Raw genomic sequence first — 5356 nt, 5'->3', positions numbered from 1 at the left:
GACCACGTATGCAATAATTGGTGATCAAAATCAACCTTTATGATGCGTGGTTTCAAATGCACTCACATTGTCAACATGCTAATCACACAAACAAACAACAGCAATGCTAACACTAACAAGATTACAACATGCTTAAAACTTCCTACAATGACGAAGCACACACGCACACAACCAAAACCGCATCACCGTTAATTCAACGACAAATTAAACGAGACTTTCTAGTAAGTTTTGCTTGCGATTTACGTAAAGCAGTCATGCTGATGTGTGCGTGCCAAATGTGGATATGTATTTGGCATTACGTTACTCACACTAGTGTAAGTCTGTAGTATGTAGTACACAGGTAGGGTGTAGTTATCTCGATCTACTATCCATTTCGTGTGTCCGTTTGACACTTAAGTGCTGTAGAACCTTTAACTTGTAAACAAAGTGATAGTAAATGAAAACTTTAATTGAATAAAGGGAAGGTTTAAAAGGTACTGTTTTACGAAGAGTTTTATGAAGGAAGCGCTTTAATGATTTTATCTAATGATAGGAAATACAAAACTTTAACAAGTATGCTGAATGCCTAAATATGCTTTCCCTATATTTCTTGAGATTCCCATGAATTTTCGGCCCCATGAAGGTTCGGCAAATGTTCGGTCTTATACGGGAGTATTCGGTCCCAATATTGCACACGCAACAAGTTACTAAAAGCACACTGTCATTCTATTTTATTTTCATTTCCATCATTTCTGCATTGCTGAAATTGAAACTCGAACATTTTAATCAATTTATCGAAACCCATTAAGGAGGTTTTTAGAAAAGCGAAACAAATACTAGACCTGTGACAATCTATCGAAGAATCAATATTCAATCTTCCACTGCATCTAAGCATGGTCTACCTATCCAAGAAATCCCTCATTTACCCACTCTTCAAGGGAAAACAACCGCAAAGCAAGTGCCGTTGTTAAACATAGTAAAGTCCAGTGTCCCCTAAGGGTAGTTTCACAGGTGGGGTGCCTTTATCTGCCATCAACTGACCACTTCAAGCGCATTTTTGACACTTCACAAGCCCTCCGGCGTAGTGACAATTTGATAGATATTCAAAACGATAATAATAACATGTGTTTTTGATGTAATATATTTTTTATCGTGTTCTTTTTTTGTATACTGTCTTGTTTTGTTAATTGATTAGTGTTTTGTCCTTTTTAATTTTATACAAAGGAAATAATATTATTTTAATGAAATATTTTTTTTAATCTCAAATTGTATCAGCTGTACTTTTACTCTGGAGAAACTCTAGCTTTACACTTAGAGAAAAAAAAAGTAAATGTCTTCATACCAAAAATGAACAGCAACAAAACAGTCCCCATTACAAGACGCCATCTTAAATCAACTCTTGCGCAGTATTTAAAGCGTAATACAGATCATAAAGTACTCGCCACAATAGGGAGCGAGCAATTAAAGGCACTGTACGATGTGCTAATGTCATATTTATGGGTTTAGGTGTGTAACAGACAGTTTTCACATGCTTATCAAAGTTGCTACCTGAATATCAGATTTATTGGACATAGAGTTATTGCGAAATAGAGGCGGCTTTTGAAGTAGGTTAGGAAGGTTGAACAAAATAGGACAATTTTTTGAGCATTTTATGATTTTGAAGAGGCAAATATAGTGAAAAAATATTTGTGGGATTTTAGAATTTAGAACATGGTTTTAAAAATATATAAAACAACATTTTTTTTGTTTCAATAAACTGTTTCTGTCAATACAGAGACTCGAAAAATACCTCAGTTTTTGATAGACTTGAAAACTTTAGTTGTAAAATTACCATTTAAGTAAGTACCAGTCCACTTCAGAAATCACATTTTACACAAACCTCACCATCACACCTAAGTAATGCACAACAAGTATTCTACAAATGTTCACTTAATCCGTCATTAAAACACCATCTATCCGTCATCTCCTCACGAACCCAATCGTTTACTTTGATTTTTTACGGTTTCCAGTCTAGTAGTTTGTATCGTTACGATTTTAACGCACAAAGATAGCCATTTAACCCTTACGCACCTTTTACACCCTCGTATAACATGAAAGAAATGGTTATTTTATGGTATTTCGGTTACGCTACAGATTTCGAAGTCATAACATTTTGAATTCTCGATGCGTCATCGGTTGGTGATAAGAACTAGTTATCATTGTGGCGCCGTAAAGCTGTGTTTATGGTGTTTTTATGCTGTTTGTTTTTAGGCTGAAGTGTTTGTGAAATCAGTCTAACCTGGACTCAGAGTCATTTAATGGTTACTTAAGCCATTCCTTAGTGAAGGATTTGTATGACATTCCGTCACTATGGAGTGACTTAAGTAATCATTAAATGTCTCTGAGTGGGGAGGTTAGATTCTTGGATTCTTACTTTATCTTCAAGTTGAATATTACCACAGTTTAGTTATATAGATTACCTACTTAATAATACAAATATTGAAATTACCTACTTCATCGTCAGACCTCAGATATCAGATAATATAACGGAATATGTCGACAATACTTCGAATATATGAATACATTTCAAATAAAAAATATTTTATTAAATAACCATGAAGTTACTTAATACCATAACTTCATAGCGTGTTTTCAAATCATCAAACATATTATACGCACAACTAATTTCTCGAAAGCCAACAAGACAAACACCATTAATAATCCCATAGAACTTCAACAACTATTTGCGAAGAAGTTAACCAAATTGTAATTTTTCAAACTCCTTTCCCAAACATATTATTAATATTATGTACACACTTGGGTATTTCAACCCTAAGGAACGGCATATACAGAAGGATTATATAGGTATTGTTAAAGGAATCGACAGGGGGCTGCAAAAATAATATAAATATATCACTTTACAATGTGAAAGCGGAGTTTGTAACTCATTGTGGTACCAATCAATGTTGGAATGGTCACAGAGTATTATTGGGGAATGGTTCTCAAAGTTTTGCATAAATATTTACCTTCTCAACATGCGTCATTATAATAGGGTACGCATTTCCATATTTTGGATTTAATTATTTACCTTTTTTACATGAGAAGTCAAACTAAGAGTTTCTAGAGCTCAATAAATATGTATGCAACATAACTCATAGTTTCTGGTTTTGGTTGAAACTTTGTATGACGTCTGTTTGTGAGTCAAGCTTTACACACTATCTTTTCAGTATTATAATTCTGTATTACTATTGTTTGGTGTTGAAAATATATTTACAATAACTTTAAGCTACATTCCAAAAATACAAAAAAAGGACATACACAAAACTTTGAGCATCACCCACCTTAGAAATACGTTGCCTTACACCCGTCTAATCCGTACGAAATCTTCACGCTTACCGAACATGATTCAAAACAATTTCTGCCTTATTAAAGACATCCCCAGGTACTGACTTATCCGTTATGGCACTTATGGGTACCTTCGAACACCCTTACGGTGAACCTCAATCAATATTTGGAGTAGTTCCTGACATGGTTTTTAATGGGTTATTCAAACATTGTAAGCTGCAGCTTGATTTTTTTCGTTTGCTCCCAAAGTTGAGTTAGTTGTAATTTTTTTCGCAATTTTGTAATTAAATATTTTAATGTAGGTACAATGTAAATGAGCGATATGAGTTACTCAATACTCACATTTCGTTTAGTATTTTCTAGCATACAAGCTTTGCTTACTTCCAGATCAACGTAGTAAAGAACATGTACTTAGGTTGTAATTCTAAGCAAGAAAACAATGTACCTAGGTAATACGCAACAATTGTGGTAAAGGTAGCTACAAAAATAAGTATTTTAAAACATATAATTTAAAGTAAAAATAATGTCTAACCAATGAGGTGTTACCACAATAATAGAAACGAAGAAAAAAAAACAAAATCGGTTAAAAATAATTAACCCGTGAAAGTTGTTGCTCTTGTGAAAGTTTGAAAAAGGAACACGTTAAGGGTGCGACACACAGCCGATAATTAAGGCGTATTCAGACTGTGATCGGAAACTATAAATAATAGAATTTGGGATCGAAGCGGATCTCTTTTGTTCGCAATTATTATGAGTTTCTTAACCCTTTCCAATCGATCGGATTGGTTTAATAACATGGTTCGTGTTTTCACCTCCTGTCCCACAGGTGTGCCATGTGAAATATCGGTTCTCAGTTAATGTACTAGTAATATTTTACAATTTAATTTTGGCATAAGTATTTGTCTGATCTATGAAAAAGTCCTAATTTTTTGGTACCTAGCTGTATAAAGAACCTATCTTTTACAATATTTTTTTCTCATTATATTTATTTCCAAACAAAATATGATCATTTTACAATTCTCACACTATTATGAATAGAACACAAAATTATCATCTTCCGATAGTTTCATTCTGATTTTTTCTTGTTTAAATCTTAAACTGTATTCGAATCCGAGCCCATAACGGTTCAAATTGTTCTTAAAAAGTTACGTCTCAAATCAATGCTGGCACAAAAGAAAAAATAATCGAGCTTAAAATCTGCGCACAAAAAACTGTTACAATCAGACAGTTTTTGTTCCTTTGCCTTTGGTAAAAAAATAAAAAAAATCTTTTAAGTGACAAAAATAGGAACTACAATGACATATCACGTTAGGGTTGACGGGTCCCCTTCGAAGTGTTAGGTGACACTACCGATCGCAATTTTTGACGAAGGCCTTCATGTTTTTTTTTCTTAAAAAAAAAAGCAGTGTCGTCTTGCATAAATTAACGCATGCGTATTAGTAGAACATGAATATTCCCATGTCTATTATATTTTTTTTGGTCTCCGATCTCTTTGTGCGACTGATGTGTGTGTGATTGCGATTTTAATTGAAAAACAACATTGAAGTAATATGGCGCGTCTGCTACTGACTTGGTAGATTAACTTTTTTTTGCGAACTTCTTATTTTTGGGGACTGAAGACAGTTAAACGATTTTTTTTAATCGTATTTTTAATTTTTGAAGATTAAAGCATAAACTATATTTTTGTTATTGAAATTGATTTGATTAGAAAAACTACCTACTTAAGTAATGTTGTCTATAACATTCTTTTTTCTTTTGTTAATTTTCCCTAAAAAGCTAATTTTGTAGTCAGAAACTTCATTGGCATTATTACCTTGAAATGACACACTCCATTCATTCACTCAAGCCTTTTCCCAGTTAACTTTTATAGACGTACTTAAAATGTTGCCCACTCGATTGACATAGGTACATCAAGTGTCTTAGTATTTAGAAAGCAATCCTACACTGCCATTTTACGATGCAGGAAATTATTGGCTAAGTCATTCAAAAGACCATCAATGCACCCATTGCATTTCTATAGAAACATTAAGGAGAAACAATAAACATGATATCA

The sequence above is a fragment of the Helicoverpa armigera genome, chromosome 11 (assembly GCF_030705265.1).
Source record: "Helicoverpa armigera isolate CAAS_96S chromosome 11, ASM3070526v1, whole genome shotgun sequence".
NCBI lineage: Eukaryota > Metazoa > Arthropoda > Insecta > Lepidoptera > Noctuidae > Helicoverpa > Helicoverpa armigera.
This window is presented reverse-complemented; position numbering follows the sequence as displayed.